At 38.7% G+C, this 26,981-nt stretch overlaps 1 long non-coding RNA gene across 1 annotated transcript; it reads left to right on the top strand.

The window, feature by feature from the left end:
• The first annotated feature begins 487 nt into the window (after positions 1-487).
• LOC147358444 (uncharacterized) lies at positions 488-25,085 on the top strand. Its single transcript, XR_015141663.1, has 3 exons — positions 488-685; positions 18,499-18,728; positions 23,212-25,085. It is a non-coding gene; the product is annotated as an uncharacterized LOC147358444 (long non-coding RNA).
• The last annotated feature ends 1,896 nt before the right edge of the window (positions 25,086-26,981 follow it).

Below are 26,981 nucleotides of genomic sequence, written 5' to 3'. Positions count from 1 at the left end.
TTTAATATAGTCAAGGTAACGTTCCACTGCTCCCTCAAGACCTCCGAACTACCTTGAATTTTATTGAAATTTATTTCTTAGTAGCACTCATTTTCTCTTTCAAGCATCTTTGTATGGTTAGTTTTATTTTTTGACCACATGTTATTTTTCTCTGCCAGTGAAAGAATTGTCCTTTTCTCTATCTTTGGCTGCTTAAATTCTGACCTATGTTCTCTGAGGTGTTCAAATCTAGGGATTGGTTAATTTTCTTGTACTTGAGAGCTTAACCTTTTATGAGAAAACCTTTCACATTAGAGCAAATAAAGAAAAAAAATTTTTCTTTACATAGTCACAAGGAGAATCGTCTATAGTTTCATTACTGTTTAAAATCTGGCTTTATGTTAGACCTGTGTCAGCCCATCTGAGACACCTGAAGACCAGTTAGCACCTGTGAACGCAGCACCTAGAACACTTGGTAATTTCGGTTGGGTTTTCAGGTGTTTCAATGATAAAGAACCCGCCTGCCAATGCAGGAGACACAGGCTCGATCCCTGGGTTGGGAAGATCTCTAGGAGAAGGAAATGGCGACTCACTACAGTATCCTTGCCTAGAAAATCCCATGGACAGGGGAACCTGGCAAGCTACAGTCGATGGGGCCACAAAACAGTGGGACATCCAACAACAAGAAGCAACAAGAAGTTTTAAGGTGCGTGATAACAACTGAAGACACTTAGGACTCTTTTTATCAAAGACGACTGGGAGAGAAACTAGATTGCTTAGTATGAAAGTGAAATGTTGAACTTTTAAACAGTCATGCTTGTTTAATACCAGGAATATTTAAAGAGGCCTTTAGCTATTTTGCAGTTCTCATATTATAGGCAAATAGTCATAGTTTATCTTCTTCCTTGCTGCTTTAGGGTCTTCTAAGCCAATCTCAGTAGGTAAATATCAATTGTTCAGCCATAGAAGTCCATAAAAACCAGAGTTCCAGAAAGAGCATTATGTTTTGCATACAGTAATGTGCTTATAAGTGTTTTATATGCCCCATGCAACAAAAATGAAAGTATGAATACCAACAATATGATATTTCAGTTACTCTCTGGGGCACTCAATAATATTAGCAATATGTTTCAATCAAGCTCATGCTGTATTTATTAAGGAACTTTATGGGGTTTTCTTTTTCAATTTGAAGCTAAACCATTGCTTACAAATCTGCAAGTAAATGTGTGGCATCAATCCTTGTATACTAGCTGATGTTTACAACAGCACACCATGGGACATTACTTCCAGAATGACTTGAAAGCCAAACCATGAATTTAAAGGGCTACGTGAGCTCCCATTATCCATTTCCAGCAACTCAGGTAGTTCTATAGTGTATAAACTAGGGCAACTTAACATCATAAGATGGTCCCAAATTCATTTATCTTATAAGTTGCCACTCAACTATAGTTCTTTAAGCCGCTGAAGGTGAAAAAAAAAGTTTAGATCAAGTCAGTTTCAGTGACACTCAAGATATTCTTCACCCAAAAGGGCTTGCCAGGTAGCACTAGTGGTAAAGAATCTGCCTTCCAAAGCAGGGATATAGTAGATGCAGGTTTTATCCCTGGGTCAGGAAGATCCTCTGAAGGAGGAATTGGCAACCCACTCCAGTATTCTTGCCTGGATAATTCCATGGACAGAGGAAGCTGGTGGGCTACAGTCACGGGGTCACATAGGGTCAGACATGAGCACACAGCACACACACCCATTTGTTAAAGAAAGGAATATTTGGTCTGCTTTTATTAACAAATTATCAGCCCAGAATTGATAATAACTTTGAGGTATTCAGTAATCTAGAAATCAACACAACAAGCTTTTAAACCAAGCTTTTTGGACAGTTTTAGATTTGGTTATTCTATCCATACATCCTTCCTTCTATATCAGTTCAGTTCAGTTCAATCACTCAGAAGTGTCAGACTCTTTGTGAGCCCATGGACTGCAGCACGCCAGGCTTCCTTGTCCATCCCCAACTCCCAGAGTTTACTCAAACTCATGTCCATTGAGTCAGTGATGCCATCCTACCATCTCATCCTATGTCGTCCCCTTCTCCTCCTGCCTTTAATCTCTCCCAGCATCAGGGTCTTTTCAAATGAGTCAGCTCTTCACATCAGGTGGCCAAAGTATTAGAGTTTCAGCTTCAACATCAGTCCTTCCGATGAATATTCAGGACTGATTTCCTTTAGGATGAACTAGTTGGATCCCCTTGCAATCAATTCTTCAGTGCTCAGCTTTCTTTATAAGCTTTAAAAGCTTTCTGTAGAAGACTGATATAATGGAGGATGGAGATAGTCTATCCAGATTCCCTGGATCCCTCTTATCTTTTTTTTTTTTAATTTTATTTTATTTTTAAACTTTACATAATTGTATTAGTTTTGCCAAATATCAAAATGAATCCACCACAGGTATACATGTGTTCCCCATCCTGAACCCTCCTCCCTCCTCCCTCCCCATACCATCCCTCTGGGTTGTCCCAGTGCACTAGCCCCAAGCATCCAGTATCGTGCATCGAACCTGGACTGGCAACTCGTTTCTTACATGAAATTTTACATGTTTCAATGTCATTCTCCCAAATCTTCCCACCCTCTCCCTCTCCCACAGAGTCCATAAGACTGTTCTATACATCAGTGTCTCTTTTGCTGTCTCGTACACCGGGTTATTGTTACCATCTTTCTAAATTCCATATATATGCGTTAGTATACTATATTTATGTTTTTCCTTCTGGCTTACTTCACTCTGTATAATAGGCTCCAGTTTCATCCACCTCATTAGAACTGATTCAAATGTATTCTTTTAAATGGCTGAGTAATACTCCATTGTGTATATGTACCACTGCTTTCTTATCCATTCATCTGCTGATGGACATCTAGGTTGCTTCCATGTCCTGGCTATTATAAACAGTGCTGAGATGAACATTGGGGTACACGTGTCTCTTTCCCTTCTGGTTTCCTCAGTGTGTATGCCCAGCAGTGGGATTGCTGGATCATAAGGCAGTTCTATTTCCAGTTTTTTAAGGAATCTCCACACTGTTCTCCATAGTGGCTGTACTAGTTTGCATTCCCACCAACAGTGTAAGAGGGTTCCCTTTTCTCCACACCCTCTCCAGCATTTATTATTTGTAGACTTTTGGATTGCAGCCATTCTGACTGGTGTGAAATGGTACCTCATAGTGGTTTTGATTTGCATTTCTCTGATTATGAGTGATGTTGAGCATCTTTTCATGTGTTTGTTAGCCATCTGTACTCTTCCTTGAGCTTTTGTTAATGGTCTCCACCTGTGACTCTCCTGTGGTTTCCCCTCAGGCTATTGAGGCCATTTTGCCATGCAGGCAGAGAGTTTAAAAACTGTGGGTGCAGTTCTTAGCCCGTGATACAAAGACTGACAGGTTGAGTGAGAGGCAGGTCTCTGGTCTCAAGGCAGAGCAGTTCTGAAGACAAATCTTGCACTTGGGAATATTCCAGTGAAATCTGCTGATAGGGTCTTCCATGGTGTTTTGTGGCAAACCATAGCCTTATTGGGTTCCATGCCTTCTTTATCATGCTTCTCCCCTTACCTGTTCATCTCTGGGGTTTTTCCTAATAAATTACTTCAATACAAATGCTCACCTTGAGTTTTGGCTCTGGAGAACAGCCTGTTTTACACACAGATGATTAGGTATTAAGTACCATTCTTGATCTACCAATGAAGAGTGATACAAAAATAATTCATTTAATTAGTGATTACTCCTTTGCAATAATAATTTCTGTTATTGTTCCTTTTAGAGAAAGCAAGATCTTAGGACTCAAAACAAGGTCCACTATCAACTTGGCCTCTCCCAGCTGTGCAACACTGGAAAAGTTACTAGTCAATGTTTCCTCAACTCTACTGGATTAAATTCGTAGAAGAATATATATGTATAGTGCTTTGTTCATAGAACTTCTAATTATCAAATAGATTTTTTTTTCTTAGCTACCCTTCTATTCATTTGACAATGTTTAATCTACCAGAAATATGATATATTCAACAGCAGTAGAAAAATAGGTTAATTTATTAAATGTAGGCCAGACCATGTCATCCTGACAACTCATCTTTCAAGGAAAAACGAGGGATAGTGAGAGGGTAGGAGATAGGCATTTAGATGTATTTAGATGTATTATCGGAGAAGGCAGTGGCACCCCACTCTAGTACTCTTGCCTGGAAAATCCCATGGACAGAGGACCCTGGTAGGCTGCAGCCCATGGGGTCACTAAGAGTCAGACACGACTGAGCAACTTCACTTTCATTTTTCACTTTCATGCATTGGAGAAGGAAATGGCAACCAGCTCCAGTGTTCTTGCCTGGAAATCCCAGGGATGGGGGAGTCTGGTGGGCTGCCGTTTATGGGGTTGCACAGAGTCGGACACGACTAAAGTGACTTAGCAGCAGCAGCAGATGTATTATGACTACTTCATGATAAACAATAAACCTTCCCTCAAATGCACAAAGCCAATACCATTTCCTGTCTTTTCTCCTGAATTGTGGCAGTATAACCAAATTTAACTAGAAATACCATCATAGAAGCAAAATTTAAAACAAAACAAAACTTCAAATGTTCAGGGAAGAATATAGCTTTAAAAGTTTACAGAGAAAATCACAGTCACTTGATAGAAACAGTAAGACTGCCTAGCAACTTCGTCTATGAGGTACAAGCATTATTGCCCAAATTACTTTATAATTATAATTATTTGCTTAATTAGCATCTAACGATCTCTTCACTGGAATTCAGCTCTATCTCAATGAGAAGGCCCAAATGGTCTAAAGATAACCTTAGTTTTACTTACTAATTTTTTTTTAAAATTAATCTAACTTGAGCAAACACATTTTGAGGAAAGTATTCTAGGCCTTTTAATAAGGTTATCTCTGAATTCTGAGAGAGCAGTCTGGAGCAAATTTCTTATCTCTTCCTCACCTTCACTGAAGATTATCAATTATATATGAGTTTGGTAACTGCTGCAACCATTTTAAAATTAGAGTAAAGATGAAGTTCTAACTGAAGAAGGCAAACCAGAAAAAATTGCAGAGAAATAAAATTAGAGCAACTCAACTCCAAAGAGAGTCATTTCTCTGAGCTACTATTTGTAGGAGCTAATAAACTTCCATATTTTACAAATCAATTTAATTGGGTTTATTAGTTTCTTAGAAACGTTGGTAACAAATTACAACCAAATGGGTAATTAAAATGCAGAAATGCATTCTCTGAAAATTCTGTTGCCCAAAAGTCTGAAATCAGTGTCCCCACAAGGCTGGTTCATTCTGGAGGCTCTGAGGGAGGATCAGTTCCTTTCTCATCTACCATTTTCTGGTGTTTTCCAGCAATTTTTGTCACTCATTGACATGAGATACATCACTCCAATTCTCAGTCTTCTAGTGGCTTTCCTTGTATACTTAAGTGGATATTATTAAGTGAGAGAAGTCAATCGAAAATGACTATAACCTGTACGAGTACAACTACAAGCCATTCTGGAAAAGACAAAACTATGAAGACAGTAAAAAGATCAATGGCTCACGAATTAGGCTGCAGGTAGATATGAATAGATGGATCACAAGAAGATTTTTAGGGCATCCGAAATAATGTTGTAATGAATGCACGTCTTTACACATTTGTCAAAAGCCATAGAATGTACATCAGAGACTAAGAGTAAACCCTAGTGTAAATTATGAAATTTGGGTGATAATGATTTGTCAAAGTAGATTCATCAACATTAACAGATATACCATTTTGGTTCAGGATATTGATACTGGGGGAGACTGGGGCTGAGGTGCATATAATGGGCACAGATAATATATGGAAACACTTTTCCATAAAACTACAAAGGAAAAAAGGAAAGATATAAGCATCTGAATGCAGAGTTCCAAAGAATAGCAAGGAGAGATAAGAGAGCCTTCCTCAGTGATCAATGCAAAGAAATGGAGGAAAACAATAGAATGTTAAAGACTAAAGATCTCCTCAGGAAAATTAGAGATACCAAGGGAACATTTCAAACAAAGATGTGCACAATAAAGGACAGAAATGATAAGAATCTAACAGAAGCAGAAGATATTAGGAAGAGGTGGCAAGAATACACAGAAGAACTATACAAAAAAACATCTTAATGATCCAGAAAATCATGATTGTGTGATCACTCAACTAGAGCCAGACATCCTGGAGCGTGCAAAGTCAGTGGGCTTTAGGAAGCATCACTATGAACAAAGCTAGTGTAGGCGATGGAATTTCAGCTTAGCTATTTCAAGTCCTGAAGAATGATGCTGTTAAAGTGCTACACTCAATATGCCAGCAAATTTGGAAAACTCAGCAGTGGCCACAGGACTGGAAAAGATCAGTTTTCATTCCAATCCTAAAGAAAGGCAATGTCAAAGAATGCTCAAACTACAATACAATTGCACTCATCTCACATCCTAGGAAGTCATGCTCAGAATTCTCCAAGCCAGGCTTCAACAATGTGTGAACCAAGAACTTCCAGATGTACAAGCTGGATTTAGATGAGGCAGAGGAACCAGAAATCAAAGTGCCAACCCCTGTTGGATCATCAAAAAAGCAAGAGAATTCCAGAAAAATATCTATTTCTGCTTCATTGACTACATCAAATTCATTGACTCTGTGGATCACAGCAAACTCTGGAAAATTCTTAAAGACATGGGATACCAGAACACTTTACCTGCCTCCTGAATCATCTGTATGCAGGTCAAGAAGCAACATTTAGAACTGGACATGAACAACATGCTGGATCCAAATTGGGAAAAGAGAACGTCAAGGCTTCAGTTCAGTTCAGTTCAGTCACTCAGTCATGTCTGACTGTGACCCCATGGACTGCAGCATGCCAGGCTTCCTTGTCCATTGCCAACTCCCCGAGCTTACTCAAACTCATATCCATCAAGTCAGGGATGCTATCCAACCATCTCATCCTCTGTTATCCCCTTCTCTTCCCGCCTTCAATCTTTCCCAGCATCAGGGTATTTTCAAATGAGTCAGTTCTTCACATTAGATGGCCAAAGTATTGGAGCTTCAGCTTCAACATCAGTTCTTCCAATGCATATTCAGGGCTGATTCCTTTAGGATTGACTGGTTGGATCTCCTTGCAGTCTCTTCTTGTTGGAGAAGAGTCTTCTCCAACAACACAGTTCAAAAGCATCAATTCTTTGGCACTCAGCTTTCTTTACAGTCCAACTCTTACATCCATACATGAATACTGGGAAAAAAAACACACATAATTTTGACTAGATGGACCTTTTTTTGGAAAAGTAATGTCTTTGCTTTTTAATATGCTGTCAAGGTTGGTCATAGCTTTTCTTCCAAGGAACAAGTGTCTTTTAATTTCATGGCTGATTCATCATCTTCAGTGATTTTGGAGCCCAAGAAAATTAAGTTTGTCACTGTTTTCTTTGTTTCCCTATCTATTTTCCATGAAGTGATAGGACCAGACGTCATGATCTTTGTTTTCTGAATATTGAGTTTTAATCCACTTTTATCACTCTGCTCTTTCACTTTCATCAAGAGACTCTTTAGTTCTTCTTTGCTTTCTGCCAGAAGATTGGTTTCATCTGCATATCTGAGGTTATTGATATTTCTCCTGGAAATCTTGATTCTAGCTTGTGCTTCATCCAGCTCTGCATTTCGCATGATGTACTCTGCATATGTTAAATAAACAGGGTGATAATATACGGCTTTGATATACTCCTTTCCCAATTTGGAACCAGTCTGTTTTCCCATGTCCAGCTCTAACTGTAGCTTCTTGACCTGCATATGGATTTATCAGGAGGTAGGTAAGGTGCTCTGGTATTCCCATCTCTTTAAGAATTTCCCACAGTCTGCTGTGATCCACACACTCAAAGTCTTTGGTGTAGTCTATAAAGCAGAAGTAGATGATTTTCTGGAAATCTCTAGCTTTTTTGATGATCCAGTGAATGTTGGCAATTTGATCTCTGGTTCCTCTGGCTTCTCTAAAACCAGCTTGAAAGTCTGGAAGTTCATGGTTCACATACTGTTGAAGTCTAGCTTGGAGAATTTTTAGCATTACTTTGCTAGTGTGTGAGATGAGTGCAGCTGTGCAGCAGTTTCAACATTCTTTGATATTGCCTTTCTTTGGGATTGAAATGAACACTGACTTTTTCCAGTTCTGTGGCCACTGCTGGGTTTTCCAAATTTGCTGGCATATTGAGTGCAGCACTTTCACAGCATCAGCTTTTAGGATTTGAAAGAGCTTGACTGGAATTCCATCACTTCCACTAACTTTATTCACAGTGATGCTTCCTAAGGCCCACTTGACTTCGCATTCCAGGATGGCTGGCTCTAGGTGAGTGATCACACCATTGTGGTTAATTGGTCCAGAAAGACCTTTTTTGTATAGTTCATCTGTGTATTCTTGCCACCTCTTCTTAATATCTTCTGCTTCTGTTAGGTCAAGGCTTATTTAACTTATATTTAGCATGCATCATTTGAAATGCTCGACTGGATGAAGCACAAACTGGAATCTAGACTATTGAAAGAAATATCAATAACCTCGGATATGCGAATGACACCAGTCTTATGGCAGAAACTGAAGAGGAACTGAAGAGTCTCTTGATGAAGGTGAAAGAGGAGAATGAAAAAGCTGGATTAAAACTCAGCATTCAAACAACAAAGATCATGGCATCTGGTCCCATCATTTCTTGGCAAATAGATGGGGAAACAATGGAAACAGTGACAGAGTTTGTTTACTGGGCTACAAAGTCATTGCAGATGGTGACAGCAGCCATGAAATTAAAAGATGCTTGCTCCTTGGAAGAAAAGCTATGACCAACCTAGACAGTATATTAAAAAGCAGAGACATTACTTTGACAAAAAAGGCCCATATAGTCAAAGCTGTGGTTTTTCCAGTAGTCATGTATGGATGGGAGAGTTGGATCATAGAGAAAGCTGAGTGCTGAAGAAGTAATGCTTTTGAACTGTGGTGTTGGAGAAGACTCTTAAGAGTCTTTTGGACTGAAAGGAGATCAAATCAGTCAATCCTGAAGGAAATCAACCTGAATAATCATTGGAAGGACTGATGCTGAAGCTGAAGCTCCAATACTTTGGCCACCTGATACAAAGAGCTGACTCATCTGAAAATACCCTGATGCTGGGAAAGATTGAAGGTAGAAGAAGGGGATGACAGAGGAGTAAGATGGTTGCCTGGCATCACCAACTCAATGGACATGGGTGTGTGAAAGCTCAAGGAGTTTGTGATGGACAAAGAGGCCTGATATGCTGCAGTCCATGGGGTCACAAAGATTCGGCCATGGCTGAGCAACTGAACTGACTGACTGACTGATGAAGGGTAAATAACTGTGGCAAGAGGCCAGTTAAAGACATATATATATATATATATATAATATATGTAATTTTTTTTCTGGCACAATATACAACTAGGATAACAGTGGTGAATGTTTTGAGAGATAGTTGAATTCAGAATACTTTTGGAAGGTAGGCACTCCATTTGAAAATGAAGAATAAGAGAGAGTTGGAGGATAACCCCTGGGTTCTTGACCTCTGTGAATACATGACTGATGACACCTTTAGAGTTGTGATAGACTAAGAGAGACTAATTTTAAGGAGTGAAAAATTATATTGCAGCCATGTTGTGCTTGAGGCATCCATTAACTCTTCACGTAGAGACATCAACTTAGCAGCTAGATATGTGAGTCTAGACCTCAGAAATAAATCTTGGGAAATCAGTATCTTAGACTGTATTTTAAATGATGAGTCTGAATGTCTTCTAGGATATGGTAGAGCTAGTGGAAAAAAGTTGGATGCAAGCAGTGTTCTGAGGAACATGGAATTTAGAGAGCTGGAAAGAAGGGAGAAACCCGGAGGACTGAAAAAGTCTCCTTGGTATAGTGGGGAGTACAATTGGTATTTGATGTTTCCCACACCAAATAATTTTGGTTTAAAATGAAGTTGTCAATGGCGTCAAGGGCCGTTATGAGTTCCAATATGATAAGGACATATATTTGACTTCTTTTATTTCAAGAACTAATTGATGGTGAGATTGATGAGATCAATTTCAATGGCAAGATGGGGAAGAAAATCTAATTTTGGTAGTCCAGAAAAGGAGACTGACTATAGGCATCTCTTTGGATTGTTTATGGGAAACATGACTACAAAAGAGAATAGGTTTTTGCTACTTATTTTAATAAGGATGATTGTCAGATGATAGAAATTATTCAGTAGAGAAGATGAAATCAATTACCCCAAAAAAAAAAGCAGATAATACAGTTAAAAAGCAGCTAAAACAGCAAAATAAATACAGTAGGCTAAAGCAGAGAGAATTCAGTATACAATCGGAAGGTTTGGTTCTAGCTACAATAAGGGCAATTTTGCCATTATAACCAAAAGTGGTATATGGATTCAGTTTTAATTAAGATTTTTTGTTTCGTATGATTCAAATAATTCCCCTTTACTTATTGAAATATAAATATATAGGCCACATTTAAAAGAAAAAAAATAGGCTGGTATAAAGTTGTTGTCTTAAGGTAAGAATGTGTTTTATTTTTCTTTTTCCTAGGAATTGTAGTAGGGTTTCTGGGTAACACAAATAAACTTTACAGTATAGTATATATCTCAGTTTTCAATTAATACTTTACCATATTTAACTTCCTGGGATTAACATCAAATTCAGAGTTTAATTTTTAAATAATGCAAAATGGTCAACAGTTGTTCTGATATTTACCAAAGATTTGTTGAAGTTGGAAACATTTTCCCAATTATTTTAATACTATAACTCGCTATAGTTTAGGAATGTCATGGGCACTTTTTCTTTTTTTCTGTGTGTTGTATTATTATTTCCCTATGCTGGGTTTCTCACAGTAGTACTAATTGGATCAAGTTGTATAAGCATTTTATGGCCATTAATGTATGTTGCCACAAGTACTCTTGTCTGGAAAATCCCATGGACGGAAGAGCTTGGTAGGCTGCAGTCCATGCGGTCACGAAGAGTCAAACACGACTGAGCAACTTCACTTTCACTTTCCACTTTCATGCATTGGAGAAAGAAATGGCAACCACTCCAGTGTTCTTGCCTGGAGAATCCCAGGGACGGGGGAGCCTGATGGGCTGCCGTCTATGGGGTTGCACAGAGTCGGACACGACTGAAGCAACTTAGCAGAAGCAGATGTTGCCAAGTTGAATTCTAGATAGTTTATATCAATTTACACTGCCACTGTAAGTGTATAAGGTTATTCATTTTATTTCATCCTTGCCAGATTTGTTTAGTAGTGTATTATTTGACAGTTCACTAAATGATGTATGGTGTCTTCATTTGTGTTTTTCCAGGAGGAGACCTGAGGCCAGGATTTTAGCCTGAGTAGTTTATTTGGAAGGTCATCCCCACAGAAAGCATCACCAGTGAATTAGAGACATGGGATAAGAAGAGAAGGGAGACAACAAAAGTTGCTTTATAAAGTCAGTCACCTCTGTAGGTAACTGGAGTTTAAGCTCATTGGGAAAACGGGGAGCCAGTGTCAAAGGCATGCCTCAAAGATGCCCCAACTAAGGTGGGAGTCAATTGAAGTATCTAGTCACACACTCCTGCTAACTATTGGTTGAGGCTACCAATGGTAGCCTGGTGCCTTAAATCAGTTGGAACTTCTGATTGTCAACAAGGATGGGAAAGCATCCTATAGCAGCATGGAAAGCAAAGGCTATAAGTACAGATATGCAGATACTAGCAGCTAGAACCAGGCTGGTGAGGAGTGTGAGCATTGACTATAGTATCTTGTTTTTATTAATAATATAACAGCAACAAAGACTGAAATAAAAGCAACGAGGTTAACAGGATTTTTTTTTTCTTTTTTGCAACTGCTATGTACCAAGCGTCTGCTCACCCCTACACATCCAGTCCTCTCCTCTCTTCACTTTATCTCAGATTCCAAGACCCCAGCTACCTGTTGACTGTGTAGTTGATATTTTTAGAGGTTTTTATTGTGAATTCTGTGGTGGTGAATTCTGTAAGCATAATTTAAGACAAAATCCTTCACCACCATCTTTGATAATGTTCTTTTGTTCATTTTATTTTGCTTTCTTGAGGTCTATTTTTTAATTTATTTTTCAATATTCTAAATATTTTTAACATACTTGGCTGAAATATTCATGAATCATACCCATGTGAAATATTTTCTGAGACTTTGCATATTAAAAATAATTTTTATTCTTTTCCAACATGAGTAAACACTTGATTGAATATAGAAAGCTTGATAAATGGTAGCCCCACTCAAATTCTTTCTTTACTTTTGTTATGGATATTTTTAAAAAATAAATAAACCTGATGATTTGTGTGTGTGTTTAGTAAACTTTCTTTTCTCCCTTTGGAAATTTTGGTACTTTTTGTCACTTAAATATTAAAACATTTCTTACTTAAGTCTATATTTGTCATAAGACATTTTAATTACTCTTTATTGAAATTTTCCTCCTTTGCTTTTAAGGTAAAGATGTTTTTTCCAGAAAAGTTTCCACCCTGTCTCTTCAACTTTTTCTTTTGATCAGACCTAATGGGGGCAGGAGGAAAAGGGGACGACAGAGGATGAGATGGCTGGATGGCATCACTGACTCAATGGACGTGAGTCTGGTTGAACTCAGGGAGTTGGTGATGGACAGGGAGGCCTGGCGTGCCGCGATTCATGGGGTCACAAAGAGTCAGAACTGAATGTGCATAGTTTGGAGTCATAATACTAGTTCCACCAAAATATTGTCTTTTAAAGTACCTTTTGACCACATATAATTGTCTCCCAAGGTTCTGGGATTTTTCTCTCAGTTCTTTCTCATTGTTGTATGATCATATCTTAGGTTTCTTTTCCAAAATACAAGTTTGAAACTGTTCAAACCAATCAATCCTAAAGGAAATCAACCCTGAATATTCACTGGACTGATGCTAAAGTTGAAGCTCCAATAATTTGGCCACCTGGTGTGAAGAGGCAACTCATTGGAAAAGGCCCTGATGCTAGGAAAGATTGAGGACATGAGGAGAAGGGGGCAACAGAGGATGAGATGATTGAAGGGCATCACCAACTCAATGGACATGAGATTGAGCAAACTCCAGAAGATAGTGAAGGAAGGGGAAGCCTGGTGTACTGTAGTCTATGGGGTTGCAAAGATGAGGACATGACTTAGTGACTGAACAACAACTATCCCTATCAAGCACTTTGCTCATATGTGTGTTTCCACAACCCTCAGCTTCTCTTATTTTCTGCTGTATGACTCTAATAGGTATGCTGATCCTAACTCAGAAATATATGGGTAAAAGCATTGTGTAAAAATAAATTCCAGGCTCCTCTCCCACTGATAAAACAGCTTTCTCCTTTGGTAATTTGTTGTTCCCTTGATTTGTTCAAAGAGACATTGCTCCAAGATGGAAGATACATATATGTATGTATTTTTTAAAGACTTTATTTCTTTAGGCAGTTTGAGGTTTCTCTTTTAATTCTGCATCTTCAGCTTCTCTACTAGCCACATTTAAACATTTTAAACCTGAAATATGCTTAGAGAATTTCTCACTGTAACTGATCCCAATGTTCTACCATCACATGAATGCCATACCCTGTCTTCCACTTTAAACAGTTGAGGAGAGGAAAATGACACAGACTGTAACAATAAGCTCAGCACAAAAAATAGCAATATGCACAAGTGGTCAATGGGTCATCTTGGAAAATTAGGATTCTTTATATGAACACAATTCAAAGGCATTGCTTTATGCTAGCCCCTATTAGGAAAAAGGCAAAAGATATTTTATAGACCATTTAAATCATATTGAAATTACTATTAAAACATAGGTTTTGTCTTCATCTCAACGACTTGTTTGTTTTCAAGTTCCCTCAATGACCATGTGTCTAAAACCCAAATTTGTGTCAAAATATATTAATAATTTAATTGAAAAAAGTAATAGAAATAAAGTGCATCTTACCTTGAGACCTTTATAAAAATGTGTACTTTTAGACAGATAAAATTACTGTACTTCATAAAGTAAATTCTTGTCTAGAAACTTGAAGTATGGGGATGGGAGGGCAGCAGGAGGGCAGCGTGTGTTTAAATATATGGATTTGTGTATATATATAATATATATGGTAGTGAAATTTATTTGGGGCCTGTGACCTATTTAGTTAAATATAAGAAGGAGATAGACCTGGTCCTGGAATTCAGCCTACAGAACTTTCAGTTGTCTTGTGCCTAACTCTGTGACCCCATGGACTGCAGCCTGCTAGAGTCCCTGGCCATAGGATTTCCCAGGCAAGAATACAGGAGTGGGTTGCCATTTCCTTTTCCAGGGGATCTTCCCGAGCAAATAATGTGTTGCTGCTGCTGTTAAGTTGTTTCAGTCATGTCTGACTCTGTGCGACCCCATAGACGGCACCCCACCAGGCTCCCCCATCCCTGGGATTCTCCAGGCAAGAACACTGGAGTGGGTTGCCATTTCCTTCTCCAGTGCATGAAAGTGAAAAGTGAAAGTGAAGTTGCTCAGTCGTGTCCGACTCTTAGCGACCCCATGGACTGCAGCCTACCAGGCTCCTCCATCCATGGAATTTTCCAGGCAAGAGTACTGGAGTGGGGTGCCATTGCCTTCTCCGAATAATGTGTTAGCTATAGTCAATGGTAACCAGGAATTCCTGCTGGACATAGGCTAGAAAAATCTAAGAAAAAGTAAATTCCTTGGGAATGAGAAAATTGCTCAGTGATCAGGCCTGGGGAAAGATCCAAGGCTGCCATATTATCAACAGTCATTTGATGGGGCAGCTCAAATGCTGGTCTGTCTGTCATCATGGCACCTGTGAATGAATCACTGAATCATTCTCCATGTAAGTTAAGATTTGTGGAGAGACAGAGTTGAGACAAATAGCTCAAGGAGTGGCTGAAAAATAAGCAAGTCATAAATAAACATTGATGGAGTAGACACTGCCTTTGAATAATGTCTTTATAAACAGCTGATTAAGTTATATTGAGAAAAGAACTATTGAAGGTGCCGGAAGAAACAGCCTCTCTGAATAGGTAAAATACGTAATTTCCTACACTGGATAATTTCAACAATCTTTCATATTATCCTCCAAGCTTTCATTCATTCATTTATTCAGCATAAATTTATGATAGTTTTCTTTCTTTTTCCTTGCTCAACTGTATAGTCCTACATTAGAGATGTGGAAGACAGTGTTTTATAAAGTTTTTTAAAAAAGGGAGGCTTGATACTCCTGGAAGTCAGTCACATAGTTGTAGAAATATTTAAGTGTTTGTTTTGTTTTTGTCCATTTGTTTTTTGTCTTTACTTGGCCTGGTGCTTGGAAATATTGTGGAGAATCAAGCAATCTTTGTAGAACTTTTACTTAGGGTAAATCTAAAATCAGAATCTGGAAGAGTAAGAAACTATCAAATGATTGTATTCCATAGGGGTTGAGTGAGTTTCAGTGAGTCAGAGGTACATATGAGGATAAGGAGGTTGTGTCAAATGCAAGACCTGCCTTCTTTGCAGTGTAATTAGGATGAGAAAATGTTAAGCCCCTTGAAAGATTGTATGTGTCCCTCTCATTATCCTGTTGCCTCCAGAGATACTCTCCTTGAGTATGAGACACACACAGCTCATCCTTTTGTCCTTCAAACTAGAGTAGTCCCTCAGGTTGTCTCTGCATGGGTAAAACAGAAATCCAACTAAATACAAAGAGGTTTTCCTATGAACAAATTAAGGTTTTCAGATTAAGTTGAAAAATGAACTTTTACTCCATTCACATCTCAGCACTTTCTTGTCTAAGAAATGCAGTTGGTATCATCAGTAAATGAGTCATATTAGGAGAGGCCAGGCATGCAGGTCTAGAACCAGAAGCTTCCCTGTGCCCTGCTCTGATAATGAAATTCTCTAAATGAGCTGTGATGTGTCCCGTCTATGAAATGTTTTTCCCTGTTCCACTCATTCAGGATGTGACTCAAGGCAACTCAAAACTCAAGAATTCAGTTTGGGATAATCTTAATATTATAAATCTTGCAATGATCAATTAGAAGTGATGAGCTTAATTAATGTTGCCTTTCAAATATCCTTCAGAATTCTTCCTATAGATTAAACTTGGTATGCCACACTCCATTAGAAAAAAATGAACATAAAGGATACATTTGATTTTCTCACTTTTTATGAAAGGAATAAACCAACAGGTGAAAAACTAGTGTTGGAATGAAAGGAGATGGTAGTAACAAACACCGATGTCAGAAAATCCAACATGGGCACAAACAAGCCATCTCTCCTGGATGGCACCAGCCTTCCTTGAGCAAGGAGACCTCTCTGCTTCTAGCCTTAGACCAATGTTCCTTACCTTAATGTAAGTACTTGTATACGTGCTTAGTTGTTAAGTCTTGTCTGACTCTTTGTGACCCTATAGACTGTAGCCTGCCAAGCTCCTCTGTCCATGGGATTCTCCAGGTGAGAATACAGGAATGGGTTGCCATTTTCCTCCTCCATGGGATCTTTCTGACTCAGGGACCCAACCCGTGTATCCTGTGTCTCTTGCATTGCATGTGGATTCTTTACCCATGGAGCCATCAGCAAAGCCTGATTGAAACTCAGATTCTGATTTCGTATGTCTAGAGTCAGTCTTACCTTTTACATTTCTAGGAAAATCACAGGCAAGGGTTTCCCAGTCTCAGCACTATTAATGGGTGTAGCATGTATATGAGCTCAGTCATGTCCAACTCTTTGAGACCCCGTGGACTGTAAGTAACCCATCAGGCTCCTCTGTCCATGGGGTTTTCCAGGCAAGAATACTAGAATGGGTTGTCATTTCTGGATCTCACTTACCCAGGGATCAAACCCATGTCTCTTGCATTTCCTGCATTGGCAGGTGGGTTCTTTACCATTGCACCACCTGGGAAGCATATTTTGGACCAATTACTTTTGGGGGTGGGGGTTCCTATCCTGAATAGTGTGAAATGTTTAGCACTCTCCCAGACCTCTACCCACTAGATACCAGTAGCAAACCTCTGACCAGTCATAATCATCAAAAATGCTTCAAGATATTGCCAAGTGTTTGCTGGAGGACAAAATCACCATCATAGGGGATGCTAATGCATTGGTCTTGTTGCTGCTGCTGCTAAGTCACTTCAGTCGTGTCCGACTCTGTGCGACCCCATAGACGGCAGCCCACCCGGCTCCCGTCCCTGGGATTCTCCAGGCAAGAACACTGGAGTGGGTTGCCATTTCCTTCTCCAATGCATGAAAGTGAAAAGTGAAAGTGAAGTCGTTCAAGTGGAATATTCAGAGGACTCTGCTTGAGCTCCCTGTTAACTATGCATCTGCCTGCAGGGTGAGGAGTGTGTGGGGCCAAGAGAAAGACACAGTCTGAGCCAATGTTCCCCTTCTTGAGCAAGGACTAGGTATCTAGGACTTGGGAACTGTGAGCTAAAATCATCCAAGATTTATGAGGCCTCTTTGCTGAATCTGTTTTCCCAAAGACTGACCACATCACTGATGTATATACCCTCAGGCCTTCAGGAGGATTGGCCAAAGGGAGACACAGTGAGAGGTATGGACTGAGCTCAGATATGAGCCCAGGATGTCCACATGCATGCAGTCCAATCACAGTGCAGGAAGAAGTGAAAGGAGAAGGAACAGGTAGGGGAAAAGCAGAGTAGAGGCTGAGAAGGGATCCTCCACATCCTGCCATGTTTTGGTGCAGAAACTCTTAAAAGTCTGAGCGTTATGAGTACAAGCTTGAGTTTCTAGTTCATTATGAAGGTATGCTTATCAAAATATTTAGTGATTTTTTTTTGCCTGATTTATGACATTTCAATGTGTCATATATGAACCTCCACGTATTCTCATGCTTGGACCCCACAAATACTAAGGTTGGCCTAGTTTCAGGGCTGGGGGAGAATTCTGAATGTTCAATACCAAGATAAGATCCCAATTATTTGGAAAATGGAGAACCTTAGTGTAAGAGGAAATTACGTTGCTTAACATGGAAGACATGTTAGGACTCATAAAATTTAGCACAAAGCATAAAGCTTATCTGCAACGTAGCTCCCTGTGAGTCTATCTGACTCAGACCATCTTCTTTGTCCTATGTCAGGAAAGGGAAAACTTTTCTGAAAAGTATCGGTAAATATTTTAGCCTTTGAAAGCCAAGTGTTCCTGTTACAACTACTCAACTCTGTTGTAGGTTGAAAGCAGCCACAGATAGTACATAAAGCAATGAATGCAGCTTTCTTCTAATCAAATTTCCTTTAAACCCCATGCTGTATTCCCCCTCAAAGAAATGGGACCCTCAGTTAAATGTTGGTAGGGAGTAATACTAAGTGTTGGTAAAAAATTTCTCAGTGTATGTTAAATTCAAATTATACATAGGGTGGAAGATACTGATGAAAATATGACTATTGTTTTTTTTTTTTTTTGTAATATATTTTGTCCACCTGGTTTCAGAACGTTGACTGTAATAGTATTTGCCTTTCATTTAGTATTTGTCTTTTGATCATGCTTATCTATCTATTAGGCTTCCCTGGTGGCTCAGTGGAAGAATCCACCTGTCAATGCAGGAGACATGGGTTCAATCTCTGATCTGGGAAAATACCCTGAGGAAGGAAATGGCAACTCACTCCAGTATTCACCCCTGGAAAATCCCCTGGACAGAGGACTCTGGCAGTTGTGAAGTTGAATACAACTTAGCTACTGAACAACAACAATCTATTTATAACGATCATCAATATCATTGCTTAGTAAATGGTATTTCCCTTTGTTCATTTAATACATTTGCTATCTCTCTAACTGAAGTCTATATGCTCTGTGGGGTTTATTTTCTGCTTTTGTGTGCTCAATTTATGACTGGTACCTGGCTGAGCAGAAAGGAGGTAGGTACTATGTTCTCCTTCAGTTGGAAAGAAGTAAATTCTGAATTGCATTATGGACTGAAAACTGATTCCTATGTTGGGAAGAAATATGGATGGAATCCCATTTTTTATATAAATTTTAGTGTGTCTTTCCTGGAAGCTGCAACTAACCATCAGATAGTCCACCTAGGGTCTTAACAGTAATAGAAATAGAATTACCCATTTCTTCAATCTATAATCGCCTCTAGCTTCTTAACCCCACTCCAGTACTCTTGCCTGGAAAATCCCATGGACAGTCCATGGGGTCACGAAGAGTCAGACACAACTGAACGACTTCACTTTCACTTTTCACTTTTATGCATTGGAGAAGGAAATGGCAACCCACTCCAGTGTTCTTGCCTGGAGAAACCCAGGGACGGGGAAGCCTGGTGGGCTGCTGTCTATGGGGTCGCAGAGTCAGACACGACTGAAATGACTTAGCAGTAGCAGTAGCAGCTTCTTAATAATTCTTATACAAGGGCCTAAAGATATTGATTTGTCCGCAGGAGGACATCTTTCTAGGATAGTGTCGTTTTAAAAATAGTGCTTATGGTTTACTGCAGTTTTAGATTCCCAGCTAATTTAGAGGAAAGCACAGAGGCTTTTCATATACTCTATTCAATCACAGTCTTTCCCTTTATCAATATCCCCCATGAGAGTACTACATTTGTTAGAAGTGATGAAGAGTGTTTTATTTGCCTTAAGACATCCATGTGCAATCACACAACCATGACTTATCCAGAAACACAACACAGTAATTAAAAATTGAAGATGAGGCCTGTGTTCTCATTCCCTATCCATTACCTGCAATATGCATCAAGCTCTGATATGGAGAGGGAGGCAGGCTGATAAAACATTTGCAAGGCAGTGAAAATGTTTTCAGGCTGAAATATTCAAAAATACATCTACAAGGCCAAAAGGAAATATATTATACAGAGTACATGGAGAAAAGTGTTCCCACGATAGAAAACCAAGGTTCCTTGCTCATTTCTACCTGAAAAAAGCTTTAAGGTCTTCATTCTTCTTTTTCTGTAGCTAATGTATTTCCCAAAATCTGCAATTATCACACATGAGTAGAGCAGAGAAAATGTGCTGTGCTTTCTACAGTACTTCTCATCCTATCCTTGATAATAATAATGGTGATGGACAGGAGTTTTATTTCTGGAATCATGGTCACCATGTAAAACCAAATTATCAGATTTCAGGGCCAAAAAGAACATTTTGTTGGCTGTAACAGTTATAAATCATTCCTCTCTAGAATACACGAAGTTGTGGCTTTTAGCAAAGAAATATATAAAATGTAGTTTAATATTGATTTTTTTTCCTTTGGAAATACATTTCAGCCAAGAGGACCCCAAAGTTTAGTAAATCTGCATGTAATTCTTATGCAGGCTACAGTTACACTTTCCCCCCTTATTTTATTGAGAAATGTTTGTGACAGTTCACTCAATTTATTCTCCCAAATCTGACTTGCTATTTATAGAAGTGAATCATGAGAGACTGTGGCTTCACATTTATTGAGAATATCAGAGTGTGTATACTGAAAAGGAGTGAATGATGCCCTGAATGAAAGTGACACCCCAACAGTTCCCTTGGGAAGCTCCTTCCTGGAAGAAGTGTCATATAAGTATGTTACTATATTTTGCCATGTGTGGCCTTTATCAGTTAAGCCATAATTGATCAGACTAGGTTTAAGTGCCTGGACAAAAAATAACCCACCAATAGACTGTACAGTTGTCTTACTGGATTTTTGTCTTTAGATAGGGGTATTGAATCCAAATATATACACATCATGAGGAAATGGAAGATATGAATAAGCATAAAATTTAAAGTACAATAAACTGTATATTAATTATCTTCCATAGAACTTTCTGCATAATGTTCATCAATAAGAAAAATTATTTCCATCATAGCACAAATGTGGGAAATGCTGAGTTAGATTAAGTTGAAGGGATTTCTTTATCACGAAGTTTCTCAAAATGTTTAAAATACAAATATGAATTTGCATCTCCATGGAAAGTAATACCTCAAATTTTGGATGTAGATCCTCAGTTGCTTTTTAAATGAGTTTTTAACATATTATAGGACACTAGGTTTACATGAATACAGTTTAGAAAATGCTAAAATAGAAGAATGTGAGAGAGAAAGAAATTTAAAAAACAGGGTCAGATTCACTGAATCCCTCACATTGCTGGAACAGTAGAGTTGATGAAAATAGGGAGCAGTGGATTCCGGTTATAGGCACATAACAACATACCTTATTGCTGCACTGTTGTTCTGGGTAGAGCATCTTGAAGGATACTGAACTGCGCTTCACCCTTATGATGATTTGCTTTGAAATTTTATAACTCTCACTGTTCTATAATTCTTATTAAAAACACTCATCAATTATATGTATTAGATCAATACAGAGCAATTCATCTAGTTCAAAGTTTCAACTGAGGATAGATTCCTTTTACTCTAATTAAATAAACATTTGAATGGAGACCTTTAATGTACAGGATATAGATAAAACGATTACAAGCCTGATTGTTGCCTGCTGCCTGAACCACTGGTGAACAGACGGGGGCTCCTAGACAGTACTGCCATTGAGGATTGGCATTTTCCTCTCCCAGCTAGAAGAAGAAGGTAGAAACAGGCCAGATTCTGGTAGTCTTTGTGGCCAACAAGCCAAGATCTTCCCTTAGTCTTAAGTGAAAATCAGAAAATACTTACTGTCGAACTATCGCAATTTTCTTCTTCCTTCTAAGAGAACTGCCATCACCACCACCACCACCAATATCCACAGAATTATCGGAGGTGGCGTTGTGTCCAGTTGAAAAGTACTGTTTCTTAGTTTTCTTTGTAGATACATGTAGACAGTGAATTAATTATTAACACAAGCATAAGCGGAGTGAGTCTTAGAAAGCTCTTTTTGTCCTTCGATTTGCTCTTCTGCCTGTTACCTGGAACGTGGGTATTAAATGTAACAGACATACTGAGAACAGGAGAGAAAAAATACAACAAATTACTGTACCAACCACAGGGATTCAGTTCAGTTCAGTTGCTCAGTCATGTCCGACTCTTTGCGACCCCATGAATCGCAGCACACCAGGTCTCCCTGTTCATCACCATCTCCCGGAGTTCACTCAAACTTACATCCATCGAGTCGCTGATCACTCTCCTCTTTCACTTTCATCAGAGGCTTTTTAGTTCCTCTCCACTTTCTGCCATAAGAGTGGTGTCATCTGCATATCTGAGGTTATTGATATTTCTCCCGGCAATCTTGATTCCAGCTTGTGCTTCTTCCAGACCAGCGTTTCTCATGATGTACTCTGCATATAAGTTAAATAGGCAGGGTGACAATATACAGCCTTCGTGCTGAACCAAAACTAGAATTCACTCATTTTTGGATTTCTGATTGAACAAAGAAAGTGAACTCTTAGATGAAGATTCCTCTGTTCATATGATCAGTTTACTTTTGACTGTTGTGAGAGCTTGTTTATAACTGCCTAGCCCAGCTGCTGCTGCTGCTGCTAAGTCGCTTCAGTCGTGTCCGACTCTGTGCGACCCTATAGACGGCAGCCCACCAGGCTCCCCCGTCCCTGGGATTCTCCAGGCAATAACCCTGGAGTGGGTTGCCATTTCCTTCTCCAATGCAAGAAAGTGAAAAATGAAAGTGAAGTCGCTCAGTCGTGTCCGACTCTTTGTGACCCATGAACTGCAGCCCACCAGGCTCCTCCGTCCATGGGATTTTCCAGGCAAGTTACTAACTTATACAAGGGAGGAAAGATAATCTCACAGGCTACAATAGAAAGGCAAAGGTTGGAGACCTGAACTGTTAACCCAGACTGCTGTAAATGGCCATAAGGCATTCAGGTTTCCAACTATAAGTAAATTTCATCATGTCTTCTAAATAGAGTGCCCAGGCATTTAGGGAATATTGGGCCACTTAAGGGCTTTCCTAGTGGCTCAGAGGGTAAAGAATCTGCCTGCAAGGCCGGAGATCTTGGTTCGATCCCTGGGTCCAGAAGATCCCCTGGAGAAGGGCATGGCAACCTGCTCCAGTATTCTTGCCTGCTAGAGTCCATAGGATCTCACAGGGTCAGACACACCTAGACCAACTTAGCAGGGGAAACTTAAGTACAGAAAATACATTTTAAAGTATAAGCTAAAAGTCCATTACATCCTCAATTCAAACACAGCCTTTTTTCCTGGGTCCAAGCTACTTCATTTTAGCCAATTTTTAACAGCCTGTTTTTCCACCAATGCTTGTTGAAGAAATTGTCTGTTCTCTGTTGTATAACCTTGCCTCTTATGTCATAGATTAATTGACCATAAGTGTATGGGTTTATTTTTAGGCTTTGTATCCTGTTCCATTGATTTATATGTTTTTGTGCCAGTACCATAATTGTGATTACTATAGCTTTGCCTGATGTGAAGAACTGACTCATTTGAAAAGACCCTGATGCTGGGAAAGATTGAAGGCGGAAGGAGAAGGGGACGACAGAGGATAACATGGTAGGATGGCATCACTGACTCAATGGACATGAGTTTAAGTAAGTTCTGGGAGTTGGTGATGGACAAGGAAGCCTGGCATGCTGTAGTCCATGGGGTCGCAAAGATTTGGACACAACTGAGTGACTAAACTGAACTGAACTGAAAGTCTGAAATCAGAGAGACTGATTCTTCCAGCTCCATTCATTTTGTTCAAGATTGTTTTGACTATTCAGGTTTTTTGTGTTTCCATATAAGTTAAAAAAAAATTGTTCCAATTTGTGAAAAATGTCATTGGCATTTTGATAGAGATTGCATTGAGCTTGTAGATTGTCTTAGATACTATGCTCATTTCCATTTATGACAAAGGCTCTCCAGAAAGTGGGCATAGGAGGAACATAATTGAGCATGCCAAACCCACAGTAACTTCCTGCTCAGTGGTGAAAATCTGAAAGCATTCCTTCTAAGATTATGAACACTACAAGGATACCCACTCTCACCACTTTTATTTGACATTGTCTTAGAAGTCCTTGACACAGCAATCAGAGAAGAAAAATAAAAGAAATCCAAATTAGAAAGAAAGAAGTAAAACTGTCACTATTTGCAGATGACATGATACCATACACAGAAAACCCTAAAGAAGCCATCATAAAACTACTCGAGCTCATCAATGATCTCAGAAAAGTTGCAGAATACAAAATTAATATTCAGAAATCTATTGCATCTCTGTACACTGACAACAAAACATCAGAAATTAAGGAAGCAATCTCATTTACCATCACATTAAAAAGAATAAAACACCTAAGGAAAAAAAACTATGTCAAAAGGCTAAGCCCTGTACTCCCAAAACTATACAACATTGATGAGAAAAACTGAAGACCATACAAACAGATGGAAAGATATACCATGTTGTTGGACTGGACTATCTCTTTTAAAAGCCCCCTTGTTTTATAGCAGAAGCCCTCCAAGACAAATTTCTTCTGAAATGGAATTTTGCGATATGCTTACCACTGATTCTATGTTTCGTCCCCAAGATTCATGTCTCTGACCACACTACTGGAAGGGCATGTAATTAGATTTTCCTGGACAGTCCTTCACTTTGCCTCAGGGCAATAGCCATCCCCCAGCTTTAGAATCCTCAGGCTAGGGTGTTATGGCCTTTGAAGTAGAATATGTAAAAATAAGGAATATGTGAAAGAATAGGAAATATGTAAAAATGTTAATAGTTGGTTAACTGGTCTTAGTCTTGGTTGAATGGAAGCTTTAACTGCCTTCCTTTATATTTTCTAAAATTTTGTGAGTGTTGACAAACATTTTCTCCTTGACAAAATTGGCCAAGGTCCTCTGAGCCCTTTTCTCAATTAGGCCTTAATCTTACCCCATAAAATCTTGAACAAATAGTAACACAGACTCTAAGGACTCAAGACCAAATCTCTGTGTCTTGAGCGATTTGACACCAGATTTATTGTGTCCATAAAGAGTTTCCTGAGAAAATTCATAGGGCTGCCAAAGGAATTTGCTTTTGCGGAAAAGGAATTTACTGTTTTCTCCAGCCACCACCTGAAGTTAGGACCCCGCCTTCCAGACTCTGTGAGAGGGTAGGAGCCTAACTTTGATAAGCAACAGTTATCAGACATAAATGGCTTTCACATAGACTGACCACTTCTTTCTACTTTTTGTACTTTTCACTTTCCTGACTCTACTGGGCCTCTGCTTCAGCCTCTTCCTATTCCTTCATTTGCTCTTTAAAATATCCAGTTACTTCTGTACAAAGCAAAATTGAGCTCAGCTATTTTCTCTTCTGTAACCATAAATATAGCTGATTAAAATATGTTCTCACCACTCTAACTGGTACCTGCTCTATCTTTGCCTCTGAACATTACATTTAAAACAATAGTAAGAGAAATTAAGAACCAACACCAGATATAATGCATGTGACAGTAAACTCAAATTTTTAGATAACTCTAGTTCATTTGTAAAAGATTTCAAAGAACACTCTAGAGAGTGAAAGGAAATCAACAAATGAGCTTAGACGAAAAGCAAAAATCTGAGGAAGCATTTTTAGGTCAAATGCATCCGTGAAAGACCAGAAATTAAAAAGAAGACAGCTCACTCTCAAATAGCTAGAAAGTCATAGAGAAATAGAGAAAAGGCCAGCTTGACTAATTTATTTATATATGTATCATCTTTATGGGGCTTCTCCGGTGGTACCAGTGGTAAAGAATCTGCCTGCCAATGCAGAAGACTCAAGAGACATGGGTTTAATTCCTGGGTCTGGAAGATCCCCCCTGGAGAAGGGACTGGCAACCCACTCCAGTTTACTTGCCTAGGAAATCCCATGGACAGCGGAGCCTGGTGGGCTACAGACCATGGTGTCACAAAGGATAAAACACAGCTGAACACACACACATCATCTTTGTACCTTAGAACATTATCTGATATGAGAGTCAGGTTTAAGAACTATATTTCTAAGGAATAAATCAATTACAAAGAAGAATTCTTATTTATTTGTTCACTAGGGAAACAAGAAAATCCTTGTTTATGGAAGCGTAACAAATATTTTCTTACATCTATGAATGTGCGCCTGTAGTAGAGTCAGTGACTATAGTTTCTATATGCTTAAACACACATACACAACAAGTTCTATAGATAATATAAGTATGTTCCTTCACAAAAGATGTTGGGATCAAGAATATCCTACTCAATAGAAAGAACTTACTGATATATATGGTAGGAAGAATGGAGAGAGAAAATTGTAGAATATGTTTTCATCCATGAAGCTTCTTTTATTTAAATAAGTGAATAAAATATTCAAAATTTAAACATTTTAAAAATATTGAATATGTAAAATTCATAAAATATGTGATCATCAATTAAGTAAATATATAATTGCATATAAAGACAAGATCATCAACTTTTTATATATTATATATATGTTTTTAGTGGTAAATACTTATAGACAGTAAGGTAGGGATTCATATATAAATTAAATACATATGTATTATTCATGTATACAATATCTGAATAAATAATAGAAATAGATATGTAAAGAATAAAGATATAGACACACAAAAAAAAACGTGTATGTGTGTATAATTACACATATACTTAGATGCTTATAAAATTATATAAAATAAAGTAAAATGATTTCCATGATAAATAAGAAAAGGCAATAAATTGTACAAATTGGTAAAAGTGAAAGTGTTAGTCACTCAGTCATATCCAACTCTTTGTGACTCCATAGACTGTAGCCCACCAGGTTCTTCTGTCCACGGAATTCTCCAGGCAAAAATACTGGAGTGGGTAGCCATTCCTTTCTCCAGGGGAATCTCTCTGACCCAGGGATCAAACCTGGGTCTCCTGCATTAAAAGGAAGTTCTTTACTGAATGAGCCATCAGAGAAGCTAAAGGATGGAAAATTATAAAGGCTTAAATCCTTCAAAGGGAATTATTCTGAATGTGAGGAGAATACCATAAACCTCAAGGAAAGCCTATAGAGATATGTATAAAATACAAGAGTCTGGTGGGGAACAGTGAGAGAGTGCCTGCTGTGTGATCCCTTTGTGCTGTGGAGATGCCATTGATCAGCATTGGCAGGCCATCAATTTGCCCTGCTTTCCAAGAGTTGATGATA

The sequence above is a fragment of the Bos grunniens genome, chromosome 15, assembly GCF_055505025.1.
Source record: "Bos grunniens cultivar Pamir isolate PY7600 chromosome 15, Bosgru_T2T1.0, whole genome shotgun sequence".
Classification (NCBI taxonomy): domain Eukaryota; kingdom Metazoa; phylum Chordata; class Mammalia; order Artiodactyla; family Bovidae; genus Bos; species Bos grunniens.
The sequence above is the reverse complement of the archived record's forward strand: the minus strand, read 5'-3'. Positions and strand labels throughout refer to the sequence as shown.